This window comes from Dendrobates tinctorius, unplaced genomic scaffold, assembly GCF_039654945.1.
Source record: "Dendrobates tinctorius isolate UK_male_01 unplaced genomic scaffold, ASM3965494v1 ptg000120l, whole genome shotgun sequence".
Classification (NCBI taxonomy): Eukaryota; Metazoa; Chordata; class Amphibia; order Anura; family Dendrobatidae; genus Dendrobates; species Dendrobates tinctorius.
This window is the reverse complement of record NW_027361788.1, coordinates 19,816,331-19,831,069: the sequence shown is the minus strand read 5'-3', so window position 1 is coordinate 19,831,069 and position 14,739 is coordinate 19,816,331. Positions and strand designations below refer to the sequence as shown.

The 14,739-nt window shown below is 42.5% G+C and overlaps 1 long non-coding RNA gene across 1 annotated transcript in view; it reads right to left on the bottom strand.

The window, feature by feature from the left end:
- Positions 1-5,848: 5,848 nt before the first annotated feature.
- LOC141046764 (uncharacterized) overlaps positions 5,849-14,739 on the bottom strand; it is a 29,356-nt gene continuing 20,465 nt past the window's right edge. The window contains exon 2 of the long non-coding RNA XR_012219647.1: positions 5,849-6,895. This is a non-coding gene — a long non-coding RNA (uncharacterized lncRNA). The remainder of the gene's footprint in view (positions 6,896-14,739) is intronic.

The window sequence follows — 14,739 nt, the reverse complement described above, 5'->3', positions numbered from 1 at the left end:
CTGGTCACCGGCTCCTCCATCAGCAGTCATTTTATATCTAACAAGAGAGCGGACTATGTAATAAAAGAGGGCACTGTGAATAACAAAAATAACAAGAATACATTATGTAAGAGACAGAACTGTACATAACAGCAGGGTGAAGCTATATAAGGGATGGCACCATATATAACTAGAGAGGATGGTATGTAATAAGGGACGGTGTTATACATAACAAAAGAGGAAACTATGTAACTAAGGATGGTGTTATACATAATAAATGAGTACACTACATACTATGTGACTGTGCTAAAGGGAACTTGTCACCTGTTTTGGCCGCTATACTCTCAGGGCTTATCTACAGCATTTTATAATGCTGTAGATAAGCCCCCGATCCAACCTAAAACATAAGAAAAATATGTTTTATTATACTCACCTGGGGGTCGGTCCGGTCCGATGGGTGTCGTAGGTCTGGGTCCGGTGCATCCCATCTTTTCCACCTTTCCCAGCACCTGCTCACTGCAGTACTTTGCTCTGCCCTCAACAGGGCAGATAAGTAAGCCTGCGCCAGAGCGCGATGCTGGGGAGCCATGAACCAAGCAGGAGGGCGGCATTTTTCTTCACTTGCACGTCGGTCGGGGGCTTATCTTCAGCATTATAGAATTCTGTAGCTAAGCCCTGAAAGGTGGCGGCCACATCTTATAGCGGCCAAAATAACTGACAGGTTCCCTTTAAAGGGAACCTGTCACCACTTTTTTGGGTACCAGCTAAAAACATCAGTTAATTCGGTGTCAGCTATGCACGCGCCCGAACCCGTCACATAGGCATTTCTGCGTGTGCACCGCTACCCCAGTGTCTCAAACATGTTCTGGCTGCTTTACTATGCGTGATCACTCTCCCTCCCCCCACATATCCGGCGCATAGCTTCATATGGTATTTAAAGCACACTGCCACCAATGATTAGACATGGCACCAAAGAAGGCGTCAGACACGCATGAGCACTACTGCTTTTCGGCTTTGCCCGCAGTTGGGCAAAGTATACTGCGCACGCTTGAGATACCATTTCAATGCACACGTGCAAAATCTGTACGCGATCTCCGATATTCACGGCAAAGAATGCGTACAGTAAGCCGAGGAGGGGTGGAGTGACCGAACAGAGGCAATGCCCATTGGACCGGACCAAACGGATTACCATAAAGTCCCACGGATTCCAGTACCACCTTTATGCTGATGACACTCAGATCTACCTCTCTGACCCAGACGTCACCTCTCTGCTGTCCAGAATCCCAGAGTGTCTATCAGCCATATCCTCCTTCTTCTCCTCTCGCTTCCTCAAGCTCAATATGGACAAATCTGAACTGATCATCTTTCCTCATCTCACAGATCTTCCTTACCCGACCTAGCTACAGTTGTGGCCAAAAGTATTGGCACCCCTGCAATTTTGTCAGATAATACTCAGTTTCTTCCTGAAAATGATTGCAAAAACAAATTCTTTGTTATTATTATCTTCATTTAATTTGTCTTAAATGAAAAAACACAAAAAGAATTTTCCTAAAGCCAAATTGGATATAATTCCACACCAAACATAAAAAAGAGGGTGGACAAAAGTATTGGCACTGTTCGAAAAACCATGTGATGCTTCTCTAATTTGTGTAATTAACAGCACCTGTAACTTACCTGTGGCACCTAACAGGTGTTGGCAATAACTAAATCACACTTGCAGCCAGTTGACATGGATTAAAGTTGACTCAACCTCTGTCCTGTGTACTTGTGTGTACCACATTGAGCATGGAGAAAAGAAAGAAGACCAAAGAACTGTCTGAGGATTTGCAAAACCAAATTGTGAAGAAGCATGAGCAATCTCAAGGCTACAAGTCCATCTCCAAAGACCTGAATGTTCCTGTGTCTATCGTGCGCAGTGTCATCAAGAAGTTTAAAGCCCATGGCACTGTGGCTAACCTCCCTAGATGTGGACGGAAAAGAAAAATTGACAAGAGATTTCAACGCAAGATTGTGCAGATGTTGGATAAAGAACCTCGATTAACATCCAAACAAGTTCAAGCTGCCCTGCAGTCCGAGGGTACAACAGTGTCAGCCTGTACTAACTGTCGGCGTCTGAATGAAAAGGGACTGTATGGTAGGAGACCCAGGAAGACCCCACTTTTTACCCCGAGACATAAAAAAGCCAGGCTGGAGTTTGCCAAAACTTACCTGAAAAAGCCTAAAACGTTTTGGAAGAATGTTCTCTGGTCAGATGAGACAAAAGTAGAGCTTTTTGGGCAAAGGCATCAACACAGAGCTACAGGAGAAAAAAAGAGACATTCAAAGAAAAGAACACGGTCCCTACAGTCAAACATGGCGGAGGTTCCCTGATGTTTTGGGGTTGCTTTGCTGCCTCTGGCACTGGACTGCTTGACCGTGTGCATGGCATTATGAAGTCTGAAGACTACCAACAAATTTTGAAGCATAATGTAGGGCCCAGTGTGAAAAAGCTGGGTCTCCCTCAGAGGTCATGGGCCTTCCAGCAGGACAATGACCCAAAACACACTTCAAAAAGCACTAGAAAATGGTTTGAGAGAAAGCACTGGAGACTTCTAAGGTGGCCAGCAATGAGTCCAGACCTGAATCCCATAGAACACCTGTGGAGAGATCTAAAAATGGCAGTTTGGAAAAGGCACCCTTCAAATATCAGGGACCTGGAGTAGTTTGCCAAAGAAGAATGGTCTAAAATTCCAGCAGAGCATTGTAAGAAACTCATTGATGGTTACCGGAAGCGGTTGGTCGCAGTTATTTTGGCTAAAGGTTGTGCAACCAAGTATTAGGCTGAGGGTGCCAATACTTTTGTCTGGCCCATTTTTGGAGTTTTGTGTGAAATGATCAATGTTTTGCTTTTTGCTTCATTCTCTTTTGTGTTTTTTCATTTAAGACAATCTAAAATGAAGATAATAATGCCAAAGAATTTGTGTTTGCAATCATTTTCAGGAAGAAACTGAGTATTATCTGACAAAATTGCAGGGGTGTCAATACTTTTGGCCACAACTCTATATATGCATTCTATGTGTCTATATCTATTCTTTCGTTTGTGTTTGAAAACCTGTCATTGGGCTCCATTATATGTCCATTTTTCAAGCCTGCGAGAAAAAAACGGTATACGGGTGCCATATGGATTACATACGGATGCTTACATGAGAAAAATACGCGGCCACACCCTGATAACGGATGACATACGGAGCACTGTTTAGGGACCATTTATGCGTATTACGGCTGTACAATACGGTCTGTATTTTTCTACGTTGTGTGTGACTCCAGCCTTAATGTAGACTTCAATGAGCGCTTTCTTTCTCTTTCTATACTCTGATTTTACTGCTGCCACAACCTCCACCTCATTGATGAGTGCACAGAACAGTAAACCCTGTAGACTATAGTGAAGGTCAATAACGTGGTTAATTCTCGGTGCTTTTCACTTTATGGACATTTACACTTTTGTATCATAAAGCTACAGCCTCCAGGATTCAGTGGAAATATCAGTGGATATGTAGAAAGTACGACATATCACAGTTACATGAAGCATCTAGTATGTAGCAGATAAACAGATTTATGAGCGTAACGCAAATCCAGAAAAATGGCTGATAAAAAGATTATTGCCCCAAAGACTCCTGAGGGTGAACGTAGAAAGTTCTTGTACCAGTGATGTTCAATAAGTTATCTACCCCAGCATGTTCTGTTAGTGTTAGAGAAAAGAAGCCTAAAGAAATCGATGAAAGGATGATTGCTGTATATGGTGATGATGGAGCTTCCTCCTACGTTTTGGCTAAAGCAGTTTAAATGGGGTAGGGAATCAACTCCAGATGACCACCGTTCAGGGTGACCTGTCGAAGCATCTTCAGAGAAAAAGTGCCGTAAAGTGGTGGTCGACAGTGCTTTGGTGACCTCTTCAAAAAGGCGGACACTGACGAAAGTGATGTTCGAGAGAACGCAAAGTGACTCCATCTCCATCATTAAAGTCATTTACCCCGTCAGCACAAACGTCCAGATCCTGATTCTTAGGGCTTCAGCCGTAAGCCTCGACAGAGCCACTGATGATGAGACGTGATGTGAACATGGGGAGATGTACTGCTGACGATGATGATTTTTAGGCCTACATAAATGATGCAATCAGTCTCCAGCTCACTTGGCATCTGATCGCTGCCATGCTTACCAGAGCCAGTGATTGAGATCTAGAACTTTTGCTAACACTAGTTTGGCAAATTTTCGGTCAATGTGATGGAGCCATAAAAGGGACGATATAGCAAGTCCTATGTTGCTTTGTGTGGACAGAAATCCTACCTTGTAAAGCTGCTTATGGTCTCAGATACTTTTTACACTGGGCAGATATCTTTGCAATTACTTTCTAATGATCGTATCGATAATTGTCTGGTAGAAATAGCATCAATCATTTATCAAAAATCTAATTGATTTTGCTACTAGAAAATCATTGATTTCTCCAAGGTAACATGTCTGAGGTATGTGCACACGCTGCGGATTCTGCTGCGGATTCGCAGCGGTTTTGGCTCTGCGGGTCCGTAGCAGATTCTGCTGCGTTGTACAGTACCTTTATTTCCTATGTAAAAAAAAAAAAAAGCGCTGTGCACACGCTGCGGATTTTTCCGTGCGGTTTTGCTGCGGGTTACAATCCGCAGCATGTCAATTCTTTGTGCGGTTTCCGCTGCGGTTTCACACCTTATCATTATGAGGTGTGAAACCGCAGGGCAAAACCGCAGGCTAGTCCGCAGATAAACCACAGGACTTTTGTCCTGCGGATTTACCTGCGGATTTCTCTACAAAATCCGCACAACCAAAAAACTACATGTGCACATAGCCTCAAAGGAAACAACTATAAAGAGTAGGAGGATAAAACATCCTGCAATCAGATCGATAGCTCCTAGCTCCAGCAGGAGAGGGGTGTACTGGTGGGATGAGGACAGAACGGGGATGGGGCAGTGTATCACAGGGTTTGCAGCCAGGCACAGAACAATGTGCCCTTACAGAACGGAGTAACAAAGAAAGACTCCAGGCAGAAAGACAGATGTCAGATACACACAACTGATTATACTCCCATACAGTCAATATCTATCTATAAAAATAGCATTGCAGATGATGTAAAAAAAAAATTCTCAAAAATATAAGGGTGCAGGTTATTAGATGTGAGAGTATGTATTTATCAAAGACTGATAGCCCTTTCTATAGTATCTTCGTGCTGAAATCTGTAAAGGGAATCTCTCACCAAGGTTTTGTTAATCTGAATGTAATCTGAAAGAACCATTACGTAGGGACAGAGACCAGGATTCCTGTGATGTGTGACTTAATAGGCTGCTTGGCGCCATTTTGATATAATCAGGCAGTACTATGAATGCTGAGCCCTGGTTAACCCTGCCCTCACCACTGATTGGCAGATTGGCAGTTTTCTGTGCAATCAGTGGTGGGGGGCGGGGTTACACAGAGCAGGGGAACTACAAGACAGGAGACAACTAGTCCTCTAGTAATAATCTGCTTATAAAACACTGATTTGATGAAAACTAAAAGAAGCAGCCTAGTGACACATCGCTGGAATCAGGCGGTCTGCCTCTACATTATGCTGGTCTCAGATTACAGAGTAAAAACTTGCTGACAGATTGCCTTTAAGTAGAAAAATGGCATATTTTGCGTCCTTGTTTGTATGTGTATATATATATATATATAAGCCAGTGAGTTCATGTGTGGCGATATTTTCTATTATGGAAGATGCGATATTGTTGACTTTCTGATTGCTTCACCTCAAATGATAAATCATTAGTACAATGTAATCTTCATTGTCTATATGGTGCTCAGCTTCAGCGATGGCCACACGCTCACATCATTTCTCTAATATGAGGTTTATTGAAAAAGTAAAGTGACAAGCTCTGTAATTACATACATATTACATGGATGGTCACAACGTGGGGTGCACGTCACTCACACACTGTAGCAGGATGGGAGTGGGAGTCACTCTCCTCCATTAAAGGCTAATAAGTAACAGGCACAGAGCAGCACTGGAGACAACGTCCGCCATATTTGTATGCTGCCATAAGCTATCACCGACCAACTGCTATCTATCAGTCTAGAGAGGAATCAGCACAATTCCATTTAAAATGTCTTGTCTTTGCTTGCGTTTCATAGGATAGCTGCATAAAGCGTCTTCTTAGTGACAGCACTACTGTAGTTGTGGCATCAAGGTGTAAAGACACTGCTGGGCATCATCCTGATGATAAGGAACAAGTGACTGATAAGTAGCAAGTAACTGGCACTTATTCATTATCATCAGGAGCTAGATCAGTGTTTCCCTAATTCCACAATACCAGGAAATAATAGACAAGTTATCTGTAAAGGTGATATAGATATTTTCTTCTAGGTGTCATGTTTTCCCTTGCCACCATGATGTTGATTTGCTCCATAGACCTGCCTCGTCCACTTTCTATTTATCGTATACGTAGTAGGTATCCATCGTTCATCTCCAATATAGGCTTTCCTTCACTGCTGTCTGCTCCAGCGGTAAGCAGACATCACATTTATAGTATAACGGGAGTATATAAGCCACATGTTGGACAGCAGAACCACGTATGTAGCAAGGGCACACAAATGGCAGCTACTCAGTATACACATTAGCATGTAGTACGTGTTTCTCGTGGCACTGGCCCCCTGGCTGGGTTACACGCTTTTACTTGGATATCACAAGTAGCCACTATAGTGAGACATTGAACTCTGTGACCAGAAAGTCCATGGAATTCTTTTCTTTGGTCTTGAAAGCTTCAGCAATGATCCTGGCAGCCTCACGATGTTCTTTATCTTGTAAGGAGACTCCATTCACCTCTAGGATTACCTGGCCCACATGAAGCTTGCTGCAGTTATGAGCAGAGCCTCCTCTCTACAAAAAAAGGAAGGGGGGGAAAGCAAAAGAAAGATGGCGAGTTAAAATCAAACTTCTATTAAATCAAGTTTTTATGTTAATTTTTTTTTCGGGTCACAATTGACACTACTCAACATTGAAATTACAACACCATGAAGGAAAAATTGTTGAATTATGGAAATCACAAGAAATGATGAAAAAGTGGAAATAAAGTTTATGAAATATCTCGATTAAACCAGTATGTAGCATGAGCACCATGTGCAAAAGTCCCCGCACTTAGAGCCTTGTCTGGTATTAATGGTTGTCTGAGGAATGTTTTGCACTGAATGCATTTGGGCATGAAAATCATCAAGATCCGCTGCTGGTAGTGGCCTATGCAATTGCTAACCAATGATGTCATAGATGTGTGTGATGGGAGACAAGTCCAGAGATGCTGCAGGCCACAAGCTGTTCACAGTAGCCCAAGCAATATGCTGCTAGGCGTTATGTTGAAAAATGGCTCCTGGGACACTTTGAGAACTGGCCATACTGTCATTTTTGCTGTTAGCAGCAAAAGACTGACTCAAACTCTATCTTTTATATTGAAGCATTTAATGAACGTGTGCAAAGATCATTTTGAAGATCGTGACAGCTGTGACATACCCCATTGTGAATGGGGGATTCTGTGTTGTCAGCCTTGTATAGAGGTGTTACCTGTTAATGTAATTCTTCCCGTGGTGATAATGAGACTGCTGGAAAGTCTTCTATCATGAACTAGAAGTACAAGTCTAAAATTGTCCCAGTGGCCAGTGTGAAAATTGTAAGATTTCTAATTTTGTTATACTTATTGTTATATAAGAAAAAAAAACTTTGCCAAACACAAAAACCTGATTTGGTCAATAGGTCTGATACAGTAGTGTAGCTACCGGGGTGGGGCAGAGGGTGCGGTCACCCTGGGCCCCGCGTTCTGAGGGGGTCCACCCAGAGCTACTCTACAGTCACTGTATTGGCATGCACAGCGCGCCAATACAGTTACACTGCGGCAGAAAAAAGTTATAGCTCTCAGAATAAAGTGATGGAAAAATAATTATTTTTTATATAAAATAGTTTTTATTGTATGAAAGTGCCAAAACATAAAAAATGATATAAATGAGGTATCCCTGTAATCATACTGACCCGAACAATAAAACTGCCTTATCAATTTTACCACACGTGGAATGGTGTAAACACCCCCCAAAAGAAATTCATGAATTGCTGTTTTTTGCTCATTACATCTCCCAAAAATCGGAATAGAAAGGGAAAGTTAGGGTTGGGTCTAGAGTTGGGGTTAGGGTTGGGATTAGGGTTAGGGGTGTGTTAGGGTTAGGTTTGTAGTTAGGGTTATGGTTAGGGCTCTGATCAGGGTTAGGGGTGTGGGGATTAGGGTTGGAGTTGGAATTGGGGGGTTTCCACTGTTTAGGCACATCAGGGGCTCTCCAAACGCAACATGGCATCCCATCTCAATTCCAGCCAATTCTGCGTTGAAAAAGTCAAACGGTGCGCCTTCCCTTCGGAGCTCTGCTGTGTGCCCAAACAGTGATTTACCCCCACATATGGGGCATTGGCATACTCAGGACAAATTGGACAACAACTTTTGGGGTCCAATTTCTCCTGTTGCCCTTGGGAAAACAAAAAATTGGGGGTGAAAATAATCATTTTTGTAAAAAAAATATGATTTTTTATTTTTGCGGCTGTACATTATAAAATTCTGTGAAGCTCTTGGGGGTTCAAAGTGATCACCACACATCTAGAAAAGTCTTTAGGGGGTCTAGTTTCCAAAATGGTGTCACTTGTGGGGGGTTTCCACTGTTTAGGCACAGCAGGGGCTCTTCAAATGTGGCATGGCGTCCAATCTCAATATCAGCCAATTTTACATTGAAAAGTCAAACTGCGCTCCTTCCTTTCCGAGCTCTGCCGTGCTCCAAAACAGTGGTTTACCCCCACATATGGGGTATCAGTGTACTCAGGACAAATTGCACAACAACTTTTGGGGTCCAATTTCTCCTGTTACCCTTGGTAAAATAAAAACAATTGGATCTGAAGTAAATTGTTTGCGAAAAAAAGTTAAATGTTCATTTTATGTAAACATTCCAAAAATTCCTGTGAAGCACCTGAAGGGTTAATAAACTTCTTGAATGTGGTTTGAGCACCTTCTTGGGTGCATTTTTTAGAATGGTGTCACTTTTGGGTATTTTCTATCATATTGACCCCTCAAAGTGACTTCAAATGTGATGTGGTCCCAAAAAAAAATGGTGTTGTAAAAATGAGAAATCGCTGATCAGGTTTTAACCCTTATAACTTCCTAACAAGTAAAAAATTTGGTTCCAAAACTGTGCTGATGTAAAGTAGACATGTTGGAAATGTTAATTTTGTGTGACATATCTTTGTGATTTAACCCCTTCATGACCCAGCCTATTTTGACCTTAATGACCTGGCCATTTTTTGCAATTCTGACCAGTGTCCCTTTATGAGGTAATAACTCTGGAACACTTCAACGCATCTTAGCGATTCTGAGATTGTTTTTTCGTGACATATTGGGCTTCATATTAGTGGTAAACTTAGGTCGATAATTTTTGCGTTTATTTGTGAAAAAAGCAGAAATTTCGCGAAAATTTTGAAAATTTCGCAATTTTCAAATTTTGAATTTTTATTCTGTTAAACCAGAGAGTGATGTGACACAAACTAGTTACTAAATAACATTTCCCACATGTCTACTTTACATCAGCACAATTTTGGAAACAATTTTTTTTTGTTAGGAAGTTATAAGGGTTAAAATTTGACCAGCGATTTCTCATTTTTACAACAATATTTACAAAACCATTTTTTTTAGGGACCACCTCACATTTGAAGTCACTTTGAGGGGTCTATATGGCAGAAAATACCCAAAAGTGACAACATTCTAAAAAAGCTACTCAAAACTACATTCTAGGAGATTATTAACCCTTCAGGTGCTTCACAGGAACTAAAGCAACGTGGAAGGAAAAAATGGACATTTTATTTTTTGCACCACAAATTTTGTTTTATCATTAATTTTTTTCATTTTCACATGGGCTACAGGATAAAATGGATCCTAAAATTTGTTGGGCAATTTCTCCTGAGTACACTGATACCTCATATGTGGTCATAAACCACTGTTTGGGCGCACGGCAGGGCTCGGAAGGGAAGGAGCACATTTGACTTTTTGAATGGAAAATATGCTGGAATATTTAGCGCTTGCCATGTCGCGTTTGGAGAGTCGCTGTGCGCCTAAGCACTGGAGCTTCCCCACAAGTGACCCCATTTTGGAAACTAGACCCCCCAAGGAACTTATCTACATGCATAGTGATCACTTTGAACCCCCCAGGTGCTTCACAAATTGATCGGTAAAAAAAAAAAGTACTTTTTTTTCACAAAAATTTTCTTTTGGTCTCAATTTTTTCATTTTCACATGGGCAACAGGATAAAATGGATCCTAAAATGTGTTGGGCAATTTCTCCTGAGTGCACAGATACCTTATATGTGGTCATAAACCACTCTTTGGGCGCACGGCAGGGTCCGTAAGTGAAGGAGCGCTATTTGACTTTTTGAATGGAAAATTCGCTCCAATCGTTATCGGACACCATGTCGCGTTTGGAGAGCCCCTGTGTACCTAAACATTGGAGCTCCCCCACAAGTGACACCATTTTGGAAACTAGACCCCTTAAGGAACTTATCTAGATGTGTAGGGAGCACTTTGAACCCCCAAGTGCTTCACAAAAGTTTATAACGTAGAGCAGTGAAAATAAAAAATCATTTTTATTCCTCAAAAAAGATTTTTTAGCACGCTATTTTTTATTTTCACAAGGGTAACAGGAGAAATTGGACCACAAAAGTTGTTGTCCAGTTTGTCCTGAGTACGCTGGTACCCCATATGTGGGGGGAACCACTGTTTGGGCGCACGGCAGGGCTCAGAAGGGAAGGAGCGCCATTTGACTTTTTGAATGGAAAATTAGCTCCAATCGTTATCGGACACCATGTCGCGTTTGGAGATCCCCTGTGTGCCTAAACATTGGAGCTCCCCCACAATTGACACCATTTTGGAAACTAGACCCCTTAAGGAACTTATCTAGATGTGTAGTGAGCACTTTGAACCCCCAAGTACTTCACAAAAGTTTATAACACAGAGCAGTGAAAATAAAAAATCATTTTTTTTCCTCAAAAATGATTTTTTAGCACGCTATTTTTTTATTTTCACAAGGGTAACAGGAGAAATTGAACCAAAAAAGTTGTTGTCCAGATTGTCCTGAGTATGCTGGTACCCCATATGTGGGGGGGGGGCACTGTTTGGGTGCATGGCAGGGTGCAGAAGGGAATGAGCGCCATTTGACTTTTTGAAATGAAAATTAGCTCCAATCGTTAGCGGACACCATGTCGTGTTTGGAGAGCCCCTGTGTGCCTAAACTTTGGAGCTCCCCCACAAATGACCCCAGTATGGAAACTAGACCCCCTAAGGAACTTATCTAGATGCATAGTGAGCACTTTGAACCCCCAGGTGCTTCACAGAAGTTTATAACGCAGAACCGTGAAAATAAAAAATATTTTTTTTTCTTAAAAAAAATATTTTTAGTCCGCAATTTTTTATTTTCACAGGGGTACCAGGATAAATTGGACCCCAAAAGTTGTTGTACAGTTAGTCCTAAGTACACTGGTACCCCATATGTGGGGGGGACGACTGTTTGGGCACACGTCGGGGCTCAGCAGGGAGATAGTGACATTTTGAAATGCTGACTTTGATGGCATGGCCTGAGGGTGTCATGTTACATTTGCAGAGCCCCTGTGTGCCTAAACAGTAGAAACCCCCAGCATGTGACCTCATTTTGGAAACTAGACCCCCCAAGGAACTTATCTAGATGTGTGGTGAGCACCTTGAACCCCCAAGTGCTTCACAGAAGTTTATAACGCAGAGCAGTGAAAATAAAAAATCATTTTTTTTCCTCAAAAAAAAAAAGATTTTTAGCCCGCAATTTTTTTTCACAACAGTAACAGGATGAATTGGACCCCAAAAGTTGTTGTACAGTTTGTCCTGAGTACGCTGGTACCCCATATGTGGGGGGGAACCACTGTTTGGGCACACGTCAGGGCTCGGAAGGGAAGTAGTGACATTTTGAAATGCTGACTTTGATGGCGTGGTCTGCGGGCTTCATGTTACATTTGCAGAGCCCTTGATGTACCTAAACTGTTGAAACCCCCCACAAGTGACCCCATTTTGGAAACTATACCCCATAAGGAAGTTGCCTAGATGTGTAGTGAGCACACTGAACCCCCAAGTGCTTCCCAGAAGACTATAACGCAGAGCCATGAAAATAAAAAATAATTTTTTTTCCTCAAAAAATGATTTTTTAGCTCTCAATTTTTTATTTTCACAAGGGTAGCAGGAGAAATTGGACCCCAAAAGTTGTTGTCCAGTTTGTCCTGAGTACGCTGGTACCCCATATGTGGGGGGGAACCATTGTTTGGGCACACGTCAGGGCTCGGAATGGAAGTAGTGACGTTTTGAAATGCAGACTTTGATGGAATAGTCTGCGGTCGTAATTACGTTTGCAGAGCCCCTGATGTGCCTAAACAGTGGAAACCCCCCACAAGTGACCCCATTTTGGAAACTAGACCTTCCAAAGAACGTATGTAAGATGTGTTGTGAGCACTTTGAACCCCCAAGTGCTTCACAGAAGTTTATAATGCAGAGACGTGAAAATGAAAAAATCATTTTTTTCCACAAAAATAATTTTTTAGCCCCCAATTTTTTATTTTCCCAAGGGTAACACGGGAAATTAGTCCCCAAAAGTTGTTGTGCAATTTTTCCTGAGTATGCCAGGGCTTGGAAGGGAGGGTGCACCGTTTGACTTTTTGAACTCAAAATTGGCTGGAATCAATGGTTGCACCATGTTGCGTTTGGAGAACCCCTGATGTGCCTAAACAGTGGAAACCCCTCAATTCTAACTCCAACCCTAACCCCAACACACCCCTAACCACAGCCCTAACCCTAACACATCCCTAACCACAAGCCTAACCCTAAATCCAACGCTAACCCTAATTCCAACCCTAACCCTAATTCTAACCCTAATTCCAACCCTAACCCTAATTCCAACCCTAACCCTAATTCAACCCTAACCCTCTTTCCAACCCTAACCCTCTTTCCAAACCTAACCCTCTTTCCAATCCTAACCCTAACCCTCTTTCCAACCCTAACCCTAACCCTCTTTCCAACCCTAACCCTCTTTCCAACCCTAACCCTAACCCTCTTTCCAACCCTAACCCTCTTTCCAACCCTAACCCTAACCCTCTTTCCAACCCTAACCCTCTTTCCAACCCTAACCCTCTTTTCAACCCTAACCCTAACCCTCGTTTCAACCCTAACCCTAACCCTAATGGAAAAATAAAAATATTTTCTTTACTTTATTAGTTGTGCCTACCTATGGGGGTGATAATCGGGGGGGTTATTTACTTTTTCTTTCATTTTGATCACTGTGAGAGTGATCAAAATGAAAGAATGGAATCTGCAGCCGGCAGATTCGGGCGGGCGCACTGCGCATGCGCCCGCCATTTTCAAGATGGCGGCGCCCATGAACTGGACCCGCCGGACACCGGGAGCGACAGGGGGACTTAGAAGGTGCCGGAGGAGGTGAGATGGGGTGAGGGGGTTATCGGAAGCTGGCGTGGAGCAGAGGGAATGGGAGGAGGGCAGATGATGACAGCGGCGGCAGATCGCCGCTGTCATTCAGTTGCGGGGGGGGCGATCGCCGGTGGGGGGGTGGAATCGGTGTCTCCAGCCATGTCCGATGCTACAGCAGCATCGGCCAAGGCTGGATTGTAATATTTCATCAATTTTCATTGATGAAATATTACTATCGCTCTGATTGGCTGTTTCACTTTTAACAGCCAATTGGAGCGATCGTAGCCACGTGGGGGCGAAGCCACGCCCCCTGTGGCGAAGAACAAAGCCCCCTGTATCTGCGGGTCAGGTGACCTTTCAGTGACCCCGGTCACCCGACCCGCAGGGGGGCTTTAAAGTCATGACGCCACATAGGCGTCATGGGTCGTTCTGGCACGACTTTTCATGACGCCTACGTGGCGTCAAAGGTCGTGAAGGGGTTAAGGGCATGAAAATTCAAAGATGGAAGATTGCAAAATTCCAAATATCTGTTTTTTTGACAAATAAATGCAAGTCATATCAAAGAAATTTTACCACTATCATGAAGTACAATATGTCACGAGAAAACATTGTCAGAATCACCGTGATCCATGGAAGCGTTCAGTTATTACCTCATAAAGGGACAGTGGTCAGAATTGTAAAAATTGGCCCGGGCATTAACATGAAAACTACCCTTGGGGGTAAAGGGGTTAAAGCTATGCAAGAAAACACCCTGAAGCCTGTTTTCAGCTTCCTGACCAGGCCAAATGTTACAACTCTTCATTGGATCCCATCGATTCTGAGACTATTTTCTTGTGACATATTGTACTTCATGACAGTGGTAAAAATTTGTTTGATATAACGCGTTATTTTATGAAAATATCAGAAATTTGGCAAAAATTTAGAAAATGTTGCAATTTTCAAACTTTTATTTTTATGCCCTTAACCCCTTCACTACCAAGGGTGGTTTGCACGTTAACTACCGGGCCAATTTTTACAATTCTGACCACTGTCCCTTTATGAGGTCATAACTCTGAAACGCTTCCGTGGATCCCGGTGATTCTGACATTGTTTTCTCGTGACATATTGTACTTCATGTTAGTGGTAAAATTTCATTCATATAACTTGCGTTTATTTATGAGAAAAACGGAAATTTGGCGAAAATTTTGAAAATTCCGCAATTTTCCAACTTTGAATT